This window comes from Rissa tridactyla, chromosome 5 (assembly GCF_028500815.1).
Source record: "Rissa tridactyla isolate bRisTri1 chromosome 5, bRisTri1.patW.cur.20221130, whole genome shotgun sequence".
NCBI lineage: Eukaryota > Metazoa > Chordata > Aves > Charadriiformes > Laridae > Rissa > Rissa tridactyla.
Window position 1 is genome coordinate 48,751,004 of NC_071470.1, and position 23,191 is coordinate 48,774,194.

The following is a 23,191-nucleotide window of genomic DNA, read 5'->3' on the forward strand; positions in this document are numbered from 1 at the left end:
GCTGGAGGTTGTAGACAGACAATCACTTGGCTGAAATCCATGCCACTGGAAACCTTCATCTCCCCCTAGCTGGTTGCTATTGCCCCTTTGGTAGTGGTTACGGCCTCACTAGAGCCAGCAGAGCTCCCACACAGGCTGTGGGGCAATCAGCCAGAAAAGCTTAGCCAATTTAAATGGGTGATTTGCACTAACCCAGCTAATTTTGCCTAAAGTGGATTTAAAAACTCCCCTATGGATTATTCCTTTGGTTCTGCAGTGGGGACAGTAGCATCTTCCGTTGGCGCAACTAAAGATGGGGGAGGACGTGCTACAAAAGCTGCGTGGTGTCCAGGTGTGACAAATGGGCGGCATGTTGAGTAAGGACCCCACTCAGCACTGTGCCTAACCCTGTGGCTTAAAAGTTAAGAAAATGTTAAAGCTTCCTGTGAAATGACTTGATGAGTAGAAACGATCAAAAGACTCTACAAGTATATTTCAGAAGTCCTTTTAGGTAAACTAAGAAGGGCAACTGTAAATTAACTTGGTTTGGTTTTGCATAGCAGAAAGCACCTAGGTACTTTGCACGCTGTGGATAGGTGGTAAAAGGGAACTTGATCATCTGTCTCTGGATGTTTCCAAGCATGATGTAATTTCAATGTTAATTTGAATTCAGTTCATGTATAAAACTAATTCAGTGGGAGTATTTGGCCGGTAAATAATTGAAGCTTTTGCTATAAAAGAAGTCAGAATGTCTAGATAAGTTTTTCACACTAAGTACAAAATGATTACATTTGTGGTACAAGTTAGAATCTTCCAGATCTATGATGTCATCTTTGTATATGTGGTAGGGAATCTCAAATGACTGAGACTCACGAGGTGCAAATTACATCGTTAAAGTTGTCTAAGAACCACCTCTTGGAAAGCCTTTTGCATGTTCCTACCTTAAATGTTTTGAAAAGTTTAAAGAATTCCTTTGCTTTATTATAATTTTTACAGGTGTATATTTTTTCTGTTCCACATTATTTAAAAAATAATGCATGTGACAACTAATGTTTGCTTAATGTCTAATTAATGCTTCGTGCTCAGAATTAATATATGTACAGATTTGAACAGATTGAGAGACCTTGGGCTATCTTTGCCTGTTACACTGTCTACATATGAGTTTTGTGATGAAGCTTGTGGTAAGGATCTTAAGTGCTTTTAAGGTAGTAGATGATCTTGTGTTAAAGACTAAAAGAAATATTCTTGACAAGCAGATAGATAGCAGGCACTGCTGTAGATGAAGTAGAATGAAGTTCCATCCAGAACCTCATCCCACTAAAGGTATTTTATAGCTTTAAACCTTCGAAACCACTAAGGGTTTCGAAGAAGTTCACAATAAGACCTTCAATGAAAGAATAATAGTGTAGTGTTATCTGTGGGAACTAAAACTGGAGAAATCAATATAATGAGCAGTCAACGTCTGAAGCAACTGACTGGCAATGCGAACACATCAAAGATAGTTTTAAGTGAAAAGATGGAAATACTGAAACTTTATATTGTTTAGAGGCGTTGTGGTTCTGTCTTTATTATGCTGAGGTTCTGGATCTCCTGCACTGGATGCTTCATTGTGTTTGGAACCTGTGGGCAAAACCGAAGTTGTCAGTTACTGGCAACAGATAATGTCCTCCTGTAATTTTTCACTTTTGTGAAAAGCTGTTCTGCTTCTGTAGTAGAAGGTGGGCTTTTAGCTCAGTTTTCCTGTTGGGAATATTTCTGCTTTGGAGAACTCTGTTGATGGGCCTTCAGCATGGTGGGGTTTGGACAAATCGTCCAACCCAGTGAAGTTGGCCAGTAAAAAGAAAAAGAAATCAATCCAGCATCCCTGGAGTCTCTGTTAACAGCTGTACTTTAAACTCAAGAGCTCAGTGTTGCTTCAATGAAGAATCATGTTTGATGCTTAGTATTCAATTAGGAAACCTTCTCAAAAAAATAAGAGGAGGCAAATTAAAATAACTAGGAAATTGTTGCGGTGTTGGTTCTTCGTGTGTACTGTTGAAACAGAAGTATACCCAGGTGTACAGCAGGTGGAAACACCACTAGGCAAGGTATACCTGCAACAGTGTCAATGTCCTCATGGAAGGTGGTTAGTAGGCTTATTCACCAGCCTTGCAATAATCACTTTGCTGACATGTGCCCTTCTCTAGTTTTACATTGGTGCCACTCTCTTCAATTGAACAGTGTGCCCAGAGAGGTGGTGGAGTCTCTCTCTGGAGACATTCAAAACCCGCCTGGACGCGTTCCTGTGCAGCCTGCTCGAGGGGACCCTGTTCTGGCAGCGGGGTTGGGCTAAATGATCTCCAGAGGTCCCTTCCAACCCCGACCATTCTGTGATTCTGTGTAATTGTATTCATTCAGTCACCAAATAGCTGTCCATAACTTTGGTGAAATAAAATTCTTAGATGTTGTCCTGTAAATATATTCTGTGAAGCTGCGCGGAAGTCACAGGTGCTACAGTTTTGTCTTGCTTCAGGTCTTGAGCAATCCCTGGAAGTACCGTTGGATTACAAAGGATCTTTTATGAAAATTCAGAATGGAATTATACAGCCTGTTCTTATCAAGTCTCTTCAAGAGGGTTTTTATTTAGCACAATCCTAAACCATCTACTGTTCTTTCATTTTGCATATGGCTAGTGACTGTTTTGGTCATTTCTGTTCCTACATTTGTTTTTAGGAGAGAAGGAAATAAAATCCTAATTCACATTAGTTTTGCAGATGTATGGAGGGAAAGCTGAATAAAATTGATAAATTTTTTCAGCATATCACGATTTCCAGTAAGCGCAGGATTGGATACACAGTATTAGAGAAGTCAGCCAGAAGGCCTGTACTGAAAGAGAACACCACGGGGAGCAAGTTGTCCTCTGAGAATAATGATAAAAGAATTGAAAATGGCCCTAATTCAAAATAGGATGCGCAAAGAAACAAATACTTTGTCCCCTCTGAAGACAATGTGAGAAATACAAAGATATCCCCCATTTGTGAAACAGAAAGACAAATTATTATGACAGATGTCAGCTGTGAATAATGGACAGCACTTATTCTGGTCCATAGTAGTTTAGGCAGCGTGTACCAGGAAGAGTAAGAGTACAGCCTCCATTGGCTGCAATGCAGTGATTCACTGAGGCCTTGAAACTACGGATAATAGATTTATTCTGGTCAGCTGAAAACATCATCTGATGAGGAATTTATAAGTAATAGCCATGATGGGTTCAGCTATTTCCAAAACAGAAAGATAATCACCTGCCTTTTGGTTACAGAAATTTCCTATTGCAGTGTGTGCTGTAAATCAGATGAAAAATGTACATCAGACAGCATGGTTTACAGGCGGAAATTGAATTTTGGTGTGACACCCAGTCCATGGGTACCCATGCTCCCTGGTAATCCACTCAATAGGCTGCTAGTTGAACTTTTTACTTTGGGGAAGTGGGCAAGGGGCAGCAATAAGATTATAATTATTATTATTATTTGGTCTCCCCAGTCTCCCTAGTTGTCAGGATTTAAGAGAAAACAAACTGTCTCACAGTTTGGTGAAAACCTAGGTGCAATATGTCATTTTTCATAGCAGGACTAACAGACAAATGCTGTACTGGCTGATGGAGCAATGGTTCTCAGGCTGAAGTTGGCGGTGGACTTACTTGATGGTTCTACCTCACCCAGAAGATCTCTTATTTCAAGGATCTTTTTAGTGCCACCAGATTCAAAATGGTGGTTAACATTTGCACTGCAAATGCGCTTTTACCTACACTTGGGGAATACCAGAAAGTTCTCAATTTAATTGTAGTAAATTCTTTCAGAAGGGATGTAAGAAGTCAAAGATCTTCACTTCTGTATTTCTCAATAAGAACCAGGACAGACGCTTTTGGAAATCTTAATGTGAATCGTGTTTTTCTTTTTCTCTCTGTGAGGACAAGTGCAACAGTAGGAGTTCACTTTCAGTCCTTCCAGCACAGCACCAGTTGATTCTCTGTGGGAGCTGTCATATTTCTTATCCATTAAAGCAGACTCCTTAATAGCTCCTATCACAGTCAGGCAAGCTTTAGAAGTTTAGAGCGTCTCTTATGAGACCTGGTATTATACATCTAATTCAGAGAAGTATGTCTCACAATCACGATTGTATTGTTTCCAAAGAAAATACAAGAATTATCCTTTCCTCTCTGACGCATCAAAGCCTAACTCTTAGGAGGGCTCAATCTCCTGGCAAGAAGGTTGTGGTAAGGTTTGCTATTTAGCTATGCAGCAGTCGGTGCACAAAAGCTGACTAAGTACCGTTGTATCGGCCATCAACGTTTAGCTGTGCATTCTTGACAGAAGTTTTCTGTTTGATGTGTTCCCTCTACGAGGGGAACCGCACAGATTGTGTACAGTCTTTACAATGCTTTTGGTCGTTCAAGCTCAAAGAGTGATTCTTTTTTTCTACAGTACAGAGGAAAAAATACTATCATAACCGTCTGTAGACAGTAGCATGATTTATAAAGGAAGAGAAGCATACTTTGTCTTACCTGAGGATCTTGTTTCTCTTGAGTAACAAGTTTCCATGTGGTGGTCCGCATTGGAAAAAGAGGGTCCGTCCGAAACACGGAGAGAAATCGATATTAAAAGTTTGGTTCTGTTTGGTCAGATGTTATCTGTGCTATGGAAAATACGTGAGGGAATTTCAGCCTGCAGGTTAGGACATAATTCACCTTGACTGTGAAAACTGTCGCATGGTGGGAGTTCCAGAGAACAGGGCCAACGTTGCTGTGGTGCCAGGGATTGGCAGGTCTGGGTTGCCTGTGGTTTCCATCTAGCATCTGGCATCGAGAGCAGCACCTGAGGCGGGCGGGAGGTGGAGGCAGGACCACCCTAGTCGGGTACGGCTGCTTTTTCCATTGGCATTGGACAGACCCCAGAGTTTGGAGGCGTGAGCTTCGGCCCTGGCAAAGGGAAGCAGCTTTGAGGCCAAAACAGAGATTTTTGCAGCTTCTTTTCCCCAAAGGCCTTTTCTCTCATTTCAACTTCGGCAGAGTTGAGACTGCAGGGGAGAACCCAGTCTGCTGTCTTTTGTCCCCGTCGTAGTGGTGACATAAGCTGTTGGCCACAGTATTTTTTTCACAGTCAGAGCCGCTCACTGTTTAAAAATCTTCAGTTTCTAGAAGTGTATTCAACATCTGAAGCAGTATTTTTAAGAATAAAAATGCCATTTTTATTAAAATATGAGGTTATAATAATGGCTTTCTGGTTGGCAAATAACTGATTTACATCAAGCCACAACTTAAAACATAGTGCTTGGAACACCGTGAATACAAAATTGTATCCTTTCCTATCCCATCTGTAGGAGGAAACCATCATAATTGCAGATACAATGAAGCACTGAATTTTGACATTTTATTAAGGTTTGGACATATAATCACTCCTCAATGTTCTGTTCAAAGAAGCCTCTGCAGAAAATAGCAGAAAATTATCCTGCACTGATAACAGAGAGAAGCACATACTGAACTCGCTCCATCACATTCCCAGTTCTTTGTGTATTGTCTTTATGGCTTCTGGTGTTCCAAGAGGAAAGTTCCTATCCATTTTTGGAACTAAAAGGACATAAATAATAATGGCTGAATTCGGATATGTCACAGGTTAACAATAAGTAAAGAAATTCTTTACTCTCCTTTCTCAAAAGCAAAGCTAGTATCTTTTCCTGCTCTTTTCTTTTGATTTCTTTTCCAAACGTATAAGAAAAGTTAGCTGTGTCTGACCGTTAGCTGAGATCAATGTTGTGCTATATTTCTTTCTGATAAAGTTTTTCTATATTGTTTAAATACTAGTGTCAAATTCTGGACTCTTGATTATACACAAAGTCACTTTCATTTGTAATAAGTTGCACACATCTTGGTGCTAGAAATTGATCCTAACTAAAATGGAAGGAAAACTGTTTATGGGGTAAGAGGAACTTTCTCATTTCAAGAAAAGTATACCGTGTTCAAAGTCCACATTTTTACTGATTAAAGAATTATTCAAATAAATGTACTATGTTCAAGTAAGTAATAATCTTTCACCTCACATCTGCTGCAACTTTAAAAAAATAGTTTATTATTATGACTTTGCTGAAATAGGTGGGAGAGGAATTGCCTGTTCTGTTTATTTACCAGGGAACAGATTTTTAAAAAAGAAAGTAAGAAAACCCACAAACCTAAAAAGATCAGGTATTCAAACTGGAGTTTTAAAAAAAAGACACACAGAGAGAGAAGGTCATAAATTCTTTGTGCTGTCTTTGACTTTGTACTTTTTAGTATATTTGAATTCTCCCTCCCAGGATTTTTTTCATATTGCAGATTTCTGTACATGAGTGGATTTCTTAAAGAGCTTGCAGATGCAGTCTTTAAAGGTGTCCTTCAAGTCAGTTAGCAGATGTCCTAAACTTCTGTAAACAGATTAGGCTTTGTCAAAGTTCTGGTATATTTTTTTGGGGGGTATCTTTATTGCCAAAGTATGGTTTAAATTACAGCCTAGCAGATTATTTTTCATTATCCGTTCAGAAGTCATCTGTGACAGCTTTTACAGACAAATCACATAGATGATAAATCTGCCTTCATGATAGCATAGGGAGATTTTCTGGTTAAAGAAAAAAATGGGTATGGTTGCTTCTGACAGAGTACTTCTCATAGAAGTGATGATCTTTTGTGTAATAGCTTTGCTGATGTAACCATAAAGTCTTATGCCTTGAAAAGTCCCAGTTTTTACCTTCTGTTTCTCAGCTAACCCAAACTCTTGATTTGGTTACAGCTGAGCTGGGCGAAGAGCCCTTTTGTTGGCAAAGAGCTCAGATCCAGTCTTAACAAGAAGCTGTAGCAGCTTAAGTTACTATTTCTTCCAGCTGTTTGTGGGCACTCTGCTGCCACGGCACAACTGGTAGAAGGAATATGCTAATGCTCCGCAGCCACGTCTCTGCAAAATCCAGGGGCTTAGTTTACACCATCGCAGTCATTGATAAACATGTGTCTAAGTCTTGTAGGCGGTTTGCCTGGGTAAGCTTAGCACAAGCCCTCTCTTTAAGGGAAATGCCCTCTCAAATCTGCTGGCAAAGTTGTTTGTCAAAACGAAACGGATATTTTCAATAGTAGGCTCTGCCAACCTGGCTTGTTTGATTGGCGTGGATTAGGTCAGGCTGTTTGCGGGAGAGCTGCTTTGCTGGTGGGTGCTGGGGGCTGCAGAGGAGCAGGAGAGTGACAGACGACTGAGGCAAGCCTGTTATCCCTGGGGCACGGGGGGTACTGTGTCCAGCAGAAGTAACACAACCGTGGCAGCGTGGAGGGTAGTCGCAGTCTTAAGGAGGCTCTGTTGGCACCGGTACAGCAGGAGCAAGGGCTCTGCAGTAAAATCATCTTATGAATTGGCATGGCAGTACAAGGTCTGTGGAAGGTGGGGAAGGAAATGTGTGGTTTTGAAGATATTGTCGATATCATCAGTGGGTTTAGAGTACATATCTTCCTTAATAAAAACTACTTGGTTTTGAAATGGAAGCTTTTACGTGGGTGCAAATGCACGTTATGAATAATATCTGAGCAGAATGACCTGGATTTTGCTGGAAAACCTTTCCATCTGGTGAAACCAAAAACACTTCCAAAACACATGAATAAAAACTAGAGTTTGTTTCTCTGATGTATCATTTTGTGCCTGTAGAATGAAAATGCAATTTCGTTTAGTTTGCCTGAGCAATAGTAAGGGAGTCATTGTGGAGTGGGCTTCAGAGTATGTACCCAGTGTCTCTGAAGAGTTTATACTTTATCTGGTAGTATGTGTTAAACCTTGTGCTGCCGTTTCTCACTGCTTCTCTAACCTGTCTTATAAACTCAGAAAGCAAGGGACCGTGAATTCCAGGCCTTTACTGCAACTGGTTGCTGTTAGTTGTCTGCAAGCTGACTCCATGTATGTTTACTAACATGTAAGTCTTAATAGAACATAGGCCTCTTATATATCCGTCCCATGAGTAGGTTACTATAGTCTTCCCTTCGCAGAGCCAAGAGATGTTGCACAAAGTCGCATGTAGCAGCACTAGAAACAGAACTTGGGACTCCTTTAAAAAAGGAAAAAGATAAATTAGACCAAAGACTTGTTTACTCAACTAAGTTGGCTTTTGAACTGAATAAATGTAATGTGTTTTAGCAGTGCTGTCTGTGGAAAAGACGACTTGGCCTGCGCCACCACACCATCGGGAGGGTATTTTGTATGTGTGTGTGGATGAGCTGGGACTGCCAGTACAGGAGAACAAGGTCCTGTAACTGCAACAGCGGGTAGCAAACACAACCGAATTTTACGACAGATCTCTTGATGTTGGATTAAGTCATTTACCTTTAGAATTTCTCAAAGAAAGCTACTCTTGAAAGTCAGGTATGCCATTCTTCGCATGTGTCAGATTCAGGAGGTTTTAATGGTTAAAGCAGCAGTAATATGGGGTTGGTTCAAATCCTGGCAGTACCATGAGTTCCCTGTGAATTGGGATCGCTTATCCTACCAATAGGGAACCCAATGTGTTTTGGCTTCTGTGAGTCTGACCAGTGTCCTGTGAACGTGTCATCTTCCAACTCCGCTCTGTTGGCTGAATAAACTGCCACCCTTCAGGCTACTTACAGGTTTTTGTCATGCATCCTGCTGCAGACTTCTGCTGTTTCAGATCTGCCACTTAAGCTGCTCATGTCATGACTTAGCCTGTTTAAGGGGGAAAAAGCGCATTTATTGCCAAAGATCTGCTACTATATATAGTTGTATAAGCCAAGTTAGCTCACTGACTGAAATAGGTTAAGGAGGGAAGAGTGACCTCTTCTTGTGGTACAGCTATATCCAGAAGAGGATATGCCCGTGGCTTTCCATGTCGAGAATTGGTTTTGAGTAGTTTGTTTCAGAAAAGCTTATGAAAGTACACTCAGTCCGTGTCTTACAGTGAAGGAAATCTGTAGAGGGGTGTGAGCATTTCATTAGGAGGAGATAGAAGTAGTCATGAGGAACGTTTCTGGAGTAGATAGAGTGCTAGTCTAGGATTGTTCTTGATGGAAAACACGTTTGATTGTCAGTAGTCATCTTCCCACAGATTTGAAAATGGGCTTTGAACCGGGAAAATCACAGTATCCTCCTCTTCTAAAAGACTTATTTCCTTGTCAACTGCAGTTTTCTACTGGTGTAGTCTGAAGTCAGCCTCTCTGGTCTGTTTAGAGGCATTAACATGGAGAGTGTGCAAGTCTACAAACTTGCTGTTCCTAGCCATTGCCCCAGGGTTTCTTTACAACCAAAAGGTGGAAAGGCAACATGAGAAAACAGCTTGATTCCTAGCCAAGTTTTTAGTCCTTTCCTCCTTTAGGTTAGTTAAGCCCTCAGCTTGTGGGCCCCTCGCTCCATTTGGTCCCACTGAGCTGGGGTCTCTACCATATCTCTAAGTAGTTCTTACTTTGAAAGGGCGATCTCATTACAAGGAATATTGATGTTACTTGACAAGCCATTATTATACACATTGAGCTATCTGTTTTCTTCCTTTCCAGCTTTGAGATCGCTTCCCAAAAGTGCAAACAAATGTATTAGGAGCTCCTTAAAATGAGTTTAACATGAAGAAGGAGATATACTCAGTTCTGTTACTGGTTTAATGCAGATCAAGAGAATATTCTCACCTCATTCCCAAAGGCCTCGAAAGGAATAATGCAATTCTGTGCTGGGATCCATACAGATAAAAGGTTGTATAATTGCATTATATGGAAACTGCTGTAAACTGCTCCTCTTTTCCCTTTCATTTAAAAACATTTTGAAGACACTAATGCTGGGGGGAGGGGAGCTTAACATCTGAGTGATGGGAAATTTTTTATTAGCTGTGTGCTCTTCCAGAGTATTTCTGAGAACTGTGGTTTTGTTTTGGGGAGATGAAAAGCTGGAAGAACTGGTAGAAGGTTTAGAAAGACCTGTCAGGGGCATAAAGTGGTTAATTTGCATTCCTGAGATTCTTGTGTTGTCTGGAAGCAATCAGTTGATAATTTCTTTCAGGCTGAGGTTTTCGTTGGGCAGGACCGGATTTGTTCAGATATAGATGTTACCGTTCCAATTTAGGTTAGAGAGCATAAGCTAGATGCATGAAGGAGGTGCAGCTGGATGATACTGCAGCAACCTTTGTCCATCTAATTTCAAACTACCCTCAAAACACTTCTTGACACTGTCAGCCAGCTGGCTGCATGGTGGGGTCTTGTTTAGAGACCAGTTACCTGCTCTGTTTCTCAAGTGCTAAGTCTGACAGTGCCTCGGTAGTCAGAAAAGATTAACTGTATTTGAATCATTCATTGGGATCTCTTGCAGGTATTACATATCCTTGAGCACAAATTCTCCTTAGGAGTTGCAGACACTTTGCTTGCTTATTTGCATCTTTAGGTAGTTATAAAACTAGACAAATACTAACTGCCAGGTGCAGATAAAGAAAAGAGCCTTCAAAAAGATAGAGAGGATTGGATTTGGCCTGCCGGTTGTTCTCACAGCCTTTAGGGCTGCTCCTCAGGCTGGTACCCCCATTCTCTCATATTTGGCATCTGCTAAACTTAACTTGTAAGCTAGAGTTCCACTTTCTATTGCAACAAAAAAGCATAGGGTTTTTGGGGGTGGAGGGGGCATTATAATTGTCTTTCTCATGTGTTTTTTTCTTCTGAGATGAGATTTCTTTCGCTTGAGCCATCTCTTTAACCTTGGTGTACACTGCTTCTGCTTAGAGAACAGCTTTAGGATCACAGCTCTTCAAAACAGATACCATTTAGATAGTAATAGATGTCCCCTGGAACTTGGAAATGGGAAATGAATTGGATTTTCTGTGTCTTGGAACTGCTGACCCATGCTTTAGATCAATGCAGGTCTAGCCGAGGCTTCCTATTTTCTCTTTCCCACATTTAGTGTGTAGTACTGAACGGCTAACCCAGATCACTATTCACATTTCTCCAGCGCTTCAGAGTGCAACACAAAATGTCCTGCTGTAAAAAGAACAAAAAGTTCCATTCTTAAACTAGATGCATGTAACATAGTAATGTAACTAGTTATCATAAAGGGAGAAGTGAACAAATCCCAGTTAGTGTAAACGTTCTTGCTTCTTGGTATCCTCACCTGCTGAGAGATACTTAACTTTCCTCTGTGATATGGCAAATTAAGTACTTAGCACTTTTTTCCCTCGCTATTTTGCATAAAGAAGCACAAAGCCTATTCAGATATTCTGGTTAAGAGATACTACTCTGAGAGCACCTAGTTGGTGGCTCTTCACTGCTGAGCAGCCCACACATCCTGCCACAGATGTGAGGCTTGTCTGTCTAAAAGGAGGAGGATTTCAGAGGACGCTTTGAAGGACTGTACTGATAAGGAGACTGACATCCCTATTTTAAGTTGAGATGTATCTTATTGTTTTAGCTTTTAACCCAGTAGTCTGCAGTACCTAAAATGCCACTCTGAATTACAGGGGAGGTTAGTATCTTCTGCTCTGTTTTCCTTGGCGGGTTGATTGCTCAGTCTAAAACTTGAGGCTGTTGGATTCCACCTTAAATTAGCTTTCTACCAGACTTACTTTTTACTTACAGAATCAGTAAATATTATCATACTTTTCGTAAGGCACATGAAAAGACTATTGCTACAGTTATTGGTTTTCAAAAAGCCCAAACCTTTGCCAGATGACTTGTGATCAGGTAGCGTTCTCGTGCCGACTTACTTAGGTGAGGGAGAACACCTTCATTTTTTGAGTCTTGCATACCAGAGAGTAAGAGGGTTGCTCAGTGCAATGTTGCTTGCAAATCCGGAGACCACCCGCTGTTCCCAAACACGGGGATTTCAAATAATTTGTAACCAGGAGGGACTTTGAATGAAGTTTGCCAGAAATCTAGTAGGAACCAACATAAAAGAGTCCCTCGTATTGGTCAACCAATTCAGCTTTTTGAATCAACATAGCCTAGGAGTTTCTAATCCCTCTGGTGATAGTGGTCTGCCTTCTAATTTTAGTCTCTTTCAGTTTGCAGTTACTTGTAAAGCACAATAGACCAGTGGAAAAAAAAAATCTGCATTTTAAAATAGTTTTTGAAGAACAGCGTAGCGTAGGCATGAGTCATACCTGTCCCTGCAGGCCGTAAAAAAGCTGTCGACAGTTAGCTGGGAAAAAGTGTATTTAAACTTTGTTCTTGCCAATTTAAATCACTTTATTCAAAAGCATGAATGAGGTTGTAGTATTCCATTAAGACTGTGTTTATCAAATTTTAATGAGGGAATATATTTATACAAGCAGCAAATGAGTTCTTCCCAGAATTTTCTTTTTAATCAAATATTCCTAAGCATTGTCTATGATTTTACAAGGGACAAAAGTGAACATTTTCAAATCTTGTCCCAGGGGGGAATTCAGCCAACAACTGGGACTGTATTTAAATAACTGCATAGAGATTTAAATTTAGGTTGATAAGCGAATGATCTGGTCAGTGGCTTGTATCACATTTTGTTGGAGGTAGATAGTAAAATGGGGATTATTCAGATCTGGCCAGTTTTCAAGGCGCTAGTTTGTTCTGCATATGGAATTAGACTGAAAGGAAGAGACCACACGATGTGCGAGGCTTGCATTGAAGGTTAAATTACAAGGAACCTAAGGGCACTCTGCGCTTCAATTTTTGCCAGCTTTCTGATCAGGACTTCTGCTAAATACCAGGCTGCAGACTGGTGCTCTCATACTCCTCCCTCCCGCTTCCCTTTCCCACTTCCATTCAGCCTCTCCCTGTCATATCAGCAGGCCTACGACGTATAGCAGGATTTCTTTTTCCATTTCTGTGAGAAAGATTGGCATACATAAACCAGTTTGGCACTGATTGAATATTAGAGATGGAATATGATAATAAAAGGAAAGTGGGCAAAAAAAACCCTAGAGATTTGTCAGAACATCGCTGGCATCGCTTTAGCAATCTTATAGCTAATAACATGCTTTAGCAGTTGCTTTCAGCAAAAGAGAAGGAATAGGAACTAGGACATACATTTACACAGGCTTTATTGCAGCATCCTTAATCCCTCTTCTCGTGTACTAATTTCAAATAATAGTCTGTAATATTTTGCATCTTTCTAGAATATTAAAATAGTTTAAGATGCAAAGAATAAACTTCCCCATACAGCTGACCACATTGGTGACTTGCACTATTCCTAGACATTTTGCTTTGTACTATTTCATTGGTTTCATTTTTTTGGTAAATCAGTAACATTAGATGGACGATGTTTCCGTCAGTAGTTGGATTTGTGAAATACTAGAAGTCTCCATAACATTACAGACTTTAAAACCATGGTTGCCATCTAATTTTGTGGTTACGAGTGAATGGAACAGCAAGCAAAAAATTTCTGAAATCTCTAATTTTCTCCATCCTGTCTATAAATAAAGAAATTGTAAGTTTCAAAACCCAGGAATTATAACTGACTTGCTATTTATCCCACAGTGAATGGATTGGTTTAGGGATCGCATCAGTTGCTGCGTCACCCTGAACTGGCAAGTTGACAGAAGTTTTGGAGAAATGGTTAAAGGTGTGATATCGGAGGTTATGTAAAGGTTGCGATATGCGGTTTTCCTTGAGGGTAGAAACAGTGGAGTTTGACTTGTAATTTTTTAATTCAAGTATAAATATTACAGCTTGATAAAGGGAGCATAAGCTTATACTGATCAAAATGGTTTCCCAAAAGAAGCTTAGACACAACAGTGGAATGGGTAGGGACATTTTCTTTTTTATGCTCTGGGTCTTATGTTTCATACAGGTAGCGCTGTTAGAAATATCTCTGAAACACTGTGAAATGTGCCACTTTATTTCATACTTTTTGCATTCTATGAGAGATCTCATATATATCTGTTCTGGGCTTGAACATATTAGAGGTATCTATCTATCCCTAATATCCCTAAATAATGCTAGATTCAGTGAAAAAAAAAAAAAAAATATAATTGATTAACAATTCTCATCCTACTTGTCTGGATGAGGGACTAGTTACCCTAAATTATGCCGTGCTGCATCTCTTGTAGAGGCAGGCAAGCATGTTGTATGGTTTCTAGACTGGAAGCACCTGTTCAGGGAAGAGTTTGTTTAGATAGGGCAGGTTTGCTGGCATGTTCGCTCTGCCTGTAGCCCTTTTTGAAGTGAAATTGCATGGCATAAGGTTAATGACAGTGGGTTAGCGAGGCTTCAAAGCATCTGGTGTGACCCCGGCATGCCTGGCATTCCTTTCTGCTGTGCAAAGGTTTGGCATTGATTCCTGGTCGGCCCAAAGAATGTACTCGGGAGAAACCAGCTCACGTTGTGGCTCCCCCAGGCCTCTGGAGGGGGGAGAGTTGTCATGGCAATAAATCATGAGGGTTTGTGGAAGATGAGTAAATCCCTTTCTCTGCTCTACTGTAGGCCTGGGTTGTGGGGAGAAAAGGAAGCTGGATCAAGCAGGTATAATGTGTAATTGTCCCCTTTATAACCACCACCGTCACTTACTGGTAGGGTAGAGTGTGTGTCATGGAAAAATGACCGTTTGCGTGTACCAGAGACACTTTGGGCTGAGGAATCTGTGTCCCACCAGGTCATAGTGCTGACTGAACTGATCTACACCCTTCCCCTGGACTCCCTGAGCATGCTGTAGCTGAAAGCAACATGGGCAGAGCTGCATCTTCACAAGTGGCTGCTTCCAGATGCTCCACAGATGTGGCCAAGTATGGGGGGGAAAAAGCCAAATATCATCTATGTCCTGCAGTCCAGACACACCCCTCCTTGTTGATGCTTGGACACTGTACAGAAAAATGCTTCCCCTGAATTCCAGGGAAGGCGAAAACATGGAAGACGATGAAAAAGGAAAGGAGTAATAAAGTGGGACGATAAGTCTTATTAGACTGAGATGCTGTGGAGAGGATAGGAGGGAGGAAACTCATGGGGAATTGCTGGGCCAGGAGATTGATCCGGGGAGCAAAGGGCAGGGGAATGGAGGACTCTGAAGCTGGTGATTACAGAGAAGCGAGGATGAGGAAGGGATGGGGAAAAGCCCAGGAGATTCATATGCATTCAACAGAACAAACTCGTCTCTGAAGCTGGGATTCGTGGGTCCTGTCCTTCTGCTACCAGCAGACTGCCCTGAATCTTACTGACACATCATATTTCATCTTCCTCTTGTGCTGTTCCCCCAGGGGTGGCATCCTGCTGGATTCCTCACCGCTGGGTACCTGCAGCGGTGGGGCATCATGTTGGGGGCTCAGGCTGTTCCGTGCCACTGGCATGCCGAACAGGGAGTCACTGGGGTGCCAGGTGATGGGGGAGAAATTAAATTCCCTTGATGTTTTAAAATCCTGCCAGAATGCCATGCCTAAAACGTTCGCAAGTTTTTGCCTTTGCAAACTCGATGCATGTGCGCAAGTGGGGAACAATGTATCTTAAATTGCAACCTCAGACACTGTTTTTTCCACCAAATCCATCTCTTACTTAGTATGCACCATGCACAGGGCTGTCTTGGTAAGCAGCTTTTTAGGAGTAAAAGCATCTTACACCTGTCATTTAGAGCTCCTTTGAATGCTTGGTTTTCTAACCTCTATACTCTTTTTAGGTGATGCAGGTAGGAAAAGAGATTTGACATTTTTAATAGTTTTTTTTCTTCAAATTCTTCCTTAATCCTTCTGGTATAATCCATAATTCCAGGAATTCTTCTGTCTGTAGCCTAAAGGCTCACTACTAACCCTTTATCGTTCTCACATACCACAAATGAGGGACAGAAACTATTTTGTAAATAGATTTCTATAGGTTATGCCAGATAAATAAACACTTCTCTTGGCAATCAAAATTAAGCTATCTCTGAAGAAAATAAAAATGTAAAACTTAACAGAAAGCAGGCAGCAGATACCAGTGCTCTATTTGTATTCAGTGCAAAGGACAGACATTTTTGGAAAGCTTTCCAAGTCCAGGCACACTTTTCTTTTTCTGTACAAAGGTGATTTCCCAACCTGCTTATATTTGAGTGAGAACAGTTTGACCACTGGTGTTCAAAGGCAGAAATGCACGCTTCACCAATTTGGAAACATTCTTGTCAGTATAAACAAAACCAGCTCAGCTCTATGGTTGAAATATTGCAAAAAGGAACTGATCCTTGTTAGGGGTTTGTGGGGTTTTTTTGTGTTGTGTTCCTCATTGGTTGATCAGCAAGAAGGGCTTGTGCTTTGCGCGCCTATGGTAGGATTTAAGAACAGCCCTCACGTGCGTGGCTTTCTAACTTTATGGACTATGTCACAGGCAGAATCTGTGAAATGGCAATAACAGGAATAAAAAATAAATTCACTAAAAATGGAGCCTGGGGGTGGTATTTTAGAAAATGACTATATAAGCACCCGAAGAGTACGATGCGGACTGCTATCTTTGTATTGCCCCAAAGTGAATATCCTGTGCCCAAGTGGCTGCTGGAGTGGCAGCCGCTGCCCCTGGCTTCAGCGCGGCCTGAGGAGAAGAGTGGGCCAAGGGAGGATGCCGGGTGGGATGTGCAGTGCCAGCTTGCTCCGCAGAGCAGGCGTGGGTGCCAGCGGGTTGCAGGGGCTGTTGAGCGGGGCAGGGTGACACCAGGCTGGGCTGGCCACAGCCACTTTGGGCTTGCGCAGGATGGAGCGCACAAATTCATCTCTTCGGGAAATGTAGGACTGGACTTTGGTCTCTGCGTCTCAGGCAGAACAGCCCTGTTCAATGTGAACTTGAGTGATTAGCACAGCTATTACTGCATCTATAAATAGAATTCATCTTACAATATATTAAGTTTAATGATATAATAAATAGATTACAGTTAACTTTAATAGGAGCACAATGAATGGAGACGCAGTTCTCATGAAGATCTGCTGCCATTAGTGAATGTTTTGCAAGACGCATTATATGTAATATCTTCTTATTCCTTTGAAAAATGAATAATGTAACAATCCTGTGTAGAAACAAAACACAAAAAAACAACTCATAATGTTCCTGTTGCACGGAAAGCAGTCAAGTACGTGAAAGTGCAGGTTGCATTAGCAACCTTAACTCTGCTCCTTATGAATATGCATTATGAAAAATGTTTATTATATGATAATATTGGTAGTTTTAAAACAAACCATACAAGATTTCTCTGTAGGAAACTTGCATGTGGTTACTGTCACAGGGAATTAAAAGCAATGTGAAGCCTAGCTCCACTGACATTTTTATTTTCATTTATCTTTTTCTTTAACAAGAAAAAAAATGCTTTGGGAAGAAAATGTTTTGGTTGTTTTTTTTCCAGTGAAATAATATACAGTTCTAATGAGACAAGCTCCCTGGAGTTCTAACATGACATGTTTAAGGAAGGTTGACATTATACCCCCTGCCTGTGGTTCACCTTGTTGTGCTTGTTTTACGGTAAAATTTTAATATTTAAGTGTCCGTTTTTATTTGACAGAGACTTAAGTATGCTTTTCAGTGCAAATAAGTCGCTCTGTGGTAATAATACAGCCCCCTGGGCTGGGAGGACAAAGCCTAAACCCCAGTTCCTTGACATCTCACCTAAGGCTGTAGTTTGGCAAGCATTTAAGGCAGTTCTTGTGGGGGCTTGGGGAAGTTAAGAGGTACAGCCTGCTCTCCTTTTTGCTATGCTGGCGCAGACGTCTGTGCGGCCATGCAGCGAGGGAGATGGGGAATCTGACCTGGCTGAAAAACAGCCCAGCAAAAAAAACGTCCCTAGGTCAGTTGCCACCCCAGTTGACCACACAGCCGTACAACGAAGGCAGTGGTGGCACACCTGAGGTGATGCAAGTGTGGAAATGAATGGCCAAGGGCAGCCGCGGGTGCAGGCACTGCTTTCTTTTCAGTGGCCGTGCTGGCTGAAATGCACATCAAACTATAGCCGAGAGAGTGATGCCTCTAGGTGTAAATAATAGGCTTATGCTCTCTGCATGGGACACTCGAGTCACAGTTCCTTGTACCGTTTTCTCAGTGGTGTAGCTGGCTCAAGAAGTTTGTGCCCTGCCTGTGAATTGCTCATTTGCTTCTGCTGGCTCAGTTGTTTGTGAAGGCACGGTGGAAAATTAAACCAGTAACTGGTTCTAAGAAAAAACCCCAAAGGAAAAAGCTTAAAATTGTTTCCCCTCACCCCACATTAGTTAATGAATCTGGTTCACTCACAGCATTTCCACAGACGTTTGCCTGCAGAAATAAAGGCGAGAGCTATGCGGGGATGGGAATGAGCAGGTGAGACAGGGACATCTTTCAGCTGGTGTTGCCACCAAGAAAGAGCACATGGGTGTATGACAGCCTTGGCTGTACTCCTTTAAAATAACTAAGCATCGAAGCATATGTTGTGAGTTCTGTGCCCAACTACAGGCAACCAACAAAGAGGACACGGAAGTATGACCTTCAGCGGGGAGTTCTGCTCCGCTCGAGACACGGTGATGCCATATTACATTAAGCCTGTCTTTGCAATCTCCCTGCTCTTAAAGCACAATTTGAAGTTTATTCTAAATAACCAACACTGAAGTCTGTTACATACACTTTCTGCATAAATCCTTCTCAAAGCTATTTTTGTGGCCATTAACTAGCACGCCTTTTGAATCCTATAACAATTTATTTAAAACTTAATTTTTTTTTTTAAAGGCAAATGTTAAAGGAAGTGGTTTACAGGAAATCTCTGCTGCAGACATACACCTTTAAAACCGGTATTTATAATCAAAGTTCATACTATTCTGATTTTTTAGTTGCTATCTATGCCTTTTTCTTTCCCTGCAGAAACAAAACTTACAGGCTGTTTACAATTTTGTTTAACTACAGTACCTTACTTTGCATGGGAACAAAGAATAACAATGTGTGGGAAATTTCAGTTTGAAAGCAGCCTTCAAAATGCTTCGCCAAGAAACGTTACACAATTAGTAAAACAGTGCACTAGTACCTATCATACTTGGTAATGTGTGTTCTCCACTCCGTTTAAGGGAGCTTTAGAAGACTTTGTGCAATTTACTGTAGTGCTTCTTTGGGTCCTTCCTCCATGGTAGAGTTCCTGTTGCCTTCCCTACTTCATCCCAAACCTTAAGTTCATCAATGCTGCAAAAACGTGTCATTGATGGGTGAGCTGCAGATCGGTGCGCACTGCAGCGTGCAGGATTGAGTTCCACTTGTACTACACAAGATCATAAGCTTACATTTATTTCTGTAACTCTGTTGAGGCAAACATGCTGGAGTGGGCCTCTCCGAGCCTGCTGCAGGCATTATAAGTCAAGTAGAAATTCCTCCATCTAAACTGCTTTCAGGGAGCCAAGTTGCACTTGTTCTTCTTTCATACTCGGAGCATAGCAGCTGTTGGTCACAAACTGGTATATTTAAATTCATTTCTTCAAGTCTGTTCTGTTGCATCAATACTAATTGTATACTCTACACAAACACACGGTTACACCTGTGTGATAAGGGGCATCATACACTGTGCCCTTGAACTTTACCTGTTATCCAAATATCACTTTTCCTTAACTGGTCACTGTCCTAAAACTTTGTCTCGCGCTGCCCACAAGTATGGAATTCACCCATAAAATCGCTCCAGCACAGCACCTGGGATGCACGCTAATAAATCTCAAACTGGCGACAGCCTTAAGGTCATTGCCTGGCCCAAGCTGAACCAGGAGAAGCCACGAGAACACGGGATTTCCAAGATCCCAGTGGGCCACTCGTTTCATTTCATAATATGTTCAAAAAGAAAAAGATCTGACAATAATAGTGGTACCTTTTTGTAGAGGAAAGGCCTGCCCTGAATTAGTTTGAAACATGCTTAACACTTGCTATCGTATGGGATTTTTTTCTCCTCTTCTAAGACTTTATACAAGTTGCACTCTTGTGTCTGCCTTTCTCGTTGAATGGGGAACTTAGGCTTTTAAATGTAGGTGTGCTAAGTGAAGCTGTACTTAAATGTCTAAAGCAGATGGCAGAAGTACCTCTCTGTGGGGCCGGATTCTTGCCTGAATGGGAGCATTTGGCAAATTAAATGAAGTATGTGGTCGGATGAAGAGGTCGAATATAGAAGACAAAGCGCTGGCTGCTGCAGCTGCCCTAACTAGATTACCAAGCAGAAGGGAAGTGTTTAAAACCTAAGTGGGTCCAAATTTGAGAAAGGGAAAAAATAACTAAGCATGACTCTCCTTCGCGGGTTGTCTTTGCCGTCTCCAGGGTGAATCTCGCGCAGCTAAGGATTTGGCCCCGTTTGATTAGGGCGTTTGGTTTCCTGGGTGGAAAAAAAACGCAATCCTATTAGACAACACACAAAAATCTCTCTGAAATGTTTCTAAAGGAGTCAGTCTGCTAAACGTCTGCTAAATGTGCAGAGTACACAGAATCCCTTCTGGCACCGTCTTGAACGATGCATTTACCAATATTAATGGAGATACCAAACCATATTGCTCCACAGTTCCTCCTGCACACAGTATGCTCCTAACGCACATATGTGTATGTGAAATGCCAATGACGGGTTTTGCATTCCATAGTCTAAGCACCAACGTGCTTCTAAAATGCTGACTGGCCGTTACCCCGGCCAGACCATCCTGTGGTCGCTCCACTCAAAAATGTTTCTCCAACCAAAAAGCCAAAAATGTTGTTTCTTTGGTCTGTTGCACTGTAATCTCCGTTCTTCTGGGGATTATATAGCTCTGCGGGTGATTTCTGTAATTCATTCTAGTCTTTCATTAGAAGTAATAGACGGTCTTAATTACAGTATGCCACATGACAAACTGGTAAAGGTGCTAGAAATGTTGCCAACAGGAAAAGAATTGGATGGTGTGAATTTTTATTAATTAAGAGCTGGCAGTATTGACGGGAAATAAGATTGGACTTGTGTCCACTGGAAACTATGTAATTTTGGTGTAGACATTTTTCTAAATGTCATGAATTGTATGCTGTTTGTGGTTTTAAAAACTTGAAAAATTATCTTCAGCTTAAGCAAAATAAAACCAACCTTTGAAGGTGAAGATGTATCAAACAGGGGAAGAAACAGGGCAACTTTTGATTTTCCTCTTAATGTTGCTCTAGAAACTGTAGTCTTCCTCAGTGTACCTTAATTTGTGATGAGCATTTACTTTATACCATTAAGTAAGTATTCTTAGAGCATATTAAGTTACTGCACTAAATGTTATTGCAAATGTCAGTAGAGATGGAAACTTCGCGCATCGTCTCTGTTGCTTGCTTTTGGGCTCTCGAAAGCATCTCGGGGGTTGGGGTCTTACTCCTCCACCCTTGTGTTTTCCAGGAAGGTGCAGGCTGAAGCTGTGTCTTCCTGGGTCTCAGTCTTCTCAGGTTGGGCAGTTCCCCGCTGCTTTTGCAAAGCGTTAAGTAATTTCTTACGATTGAGAGTGTGATGTGTTCATGACACTAAACTTTATCGAGGACAGGGGAGTTCTCAAAGTTAAGGGAGAGAGAGAAAGCCCTCTCTAGACAGCAATTTGGAGCGGGAGCCTAACAGTAGGTGCCCTCAGCCTCTGCTGGAGCGTGTCCCTCTCCATTGACTAGAGAGAGCCCAGGGTGTGGTTAGCCATTTTGGGGAAGAGCAGACACCCAACTAGAGTAGTGTTTCAACTACCCAGAGACTATCAAACTTAATTCGAGGTAGAGAGGATGATTCTTCATTTGCAGAGAATTGAAAGTGGTACCACTATAGAGAAAAATACTAAAGAAGTGAGAGCCAGAGCCATGTCCATATGCATTTTTTGTCTCTTGCTCTGAGAAGGGCAGACTGCTAGATGAAAGATGGTCAAATGATAGAATCTGTCTGTGGTATCTGTATCTAAAATTAGGAAAAACCCCAGACCTTTTGTGCAGAATAAATACCTTGTATACCAAGTTTTCTGCCACTAGCAAATGGTTGTTGTGGTTACTGCATGGGTCCTGCCTAAGGCAAAGAGACTAGCAGTTAAGTCGCTGGGTTTTTACCCACGAGGGAGTATCTGCCAATCGTTATCAAAAGAGCAGGAATCGGCAATAGTAGTACTCTGAAAGAGAGGGAAATAGTAATTTCTAATTGTTATTCAACTCCTTGACTGCTCACTCCGAGGCACATTTTGTTCAAAAGATAAATCTAGTGACGCTGTGGGGTTACACTTGCCTTTGGGCCGGGGGAGAGGCTGATCCCTGGGGACTTCCTGTGGGTGCCCTCTGCGAGGCTGGAGGAAGAGTAGCTGTCGTCCCCCCTCTGCATCGAGTGCGCTCACAGACTGGAGAAGGGGCAGAGAGAGCTGGGAACATTGCAGGGCATTATGCATATGCATGTATATAAAGTACGTGTAAATCCCCACAGCAATAATGTTCCCGTTCTTTCTTACTCTGATGATTTGGGTGTTAATTTGCTTCCTGTGATTATTTAATGTGTATATGCAGCCTATGTGTTTTTTTTCCTTCCCCTTTGCATGTGATGTGCTAGCAAAGGAAGACAGTAATAGTCTCCCGGGATGTGTACCGCTCTGTTCATATCTGAGGTATGAAGTCAACTCAAGACCATTTTGTTCTCATAAAATATACAGCACTGCAGTTTAATGGATAATGGCATAAATGCCAAGATTTGATGGGCAGAACCATTTTCACCGGGAGACGAAAAAGACTGTGAGGACTCAGCGTTGGATGGGAGATGTAAAACTGTATTGAGGCAGGATCTTGTGTGCTACAGGGGGAGAGATTTTGCCTTGTCTGAGTGTGCTAACACCTGGCACGCTTAGCTATTATAAAGAAATAATACATATGAGAAAGAAAAAATACATTTATTTTTTTTTTAAGTACTAACGAGGAAGCTGACGCGTTTTCCAGAAAGTAATTCCACTCCTTTAGATGTGTGCTCTTTTTTCTGCTTGCTTTTTTTTTGGTACTGGTTTGGGTGGTAAAAAGATGGTTTCCTCTCAGGTCAACAGGAGCTGGCTACATGTTTGCTTCTGTTTGAGTGCATCGGTCTGGAGGGCTGCTGACTGTCTGCAGTTCCCACTGCACCTGGGGAAAATTATAGGGGAACGTTGCAGCTTTAAGTCATGTTCTGGGTATGCTCTGCTCTGCTCTGCACTTGGGCAGAAAACTTTGTGGGAGGGGAAAGAAAAAAAAAAAAAAAAAAAAAAAGGCGAGGAAAAATTGCAGAAGCCGGAGTCTCTTATTTGAGTTGTCTGTATAGAAACTAAGGGGGGGGGGGGGAAAGCTGCCTTGCTGCTGTGCTGGTTGCAGGTATCTGTCTGAGAGCTC

General features: G+C 41.6%; 1 protein-coding gene across 3 annotated transcripts in view; it reads left to right on the forward strand.

Moving 5' to 3' along the window:
* The window catches only part of FBXW7 (F-box and WD repeat domain containing 7), a 183,090-nt gene that overhangs the window by 125,025 nt on the left and 34,874 nt on the right, over positions 1-23,191 (forward strand). The window lies entirely within an intron of this gene.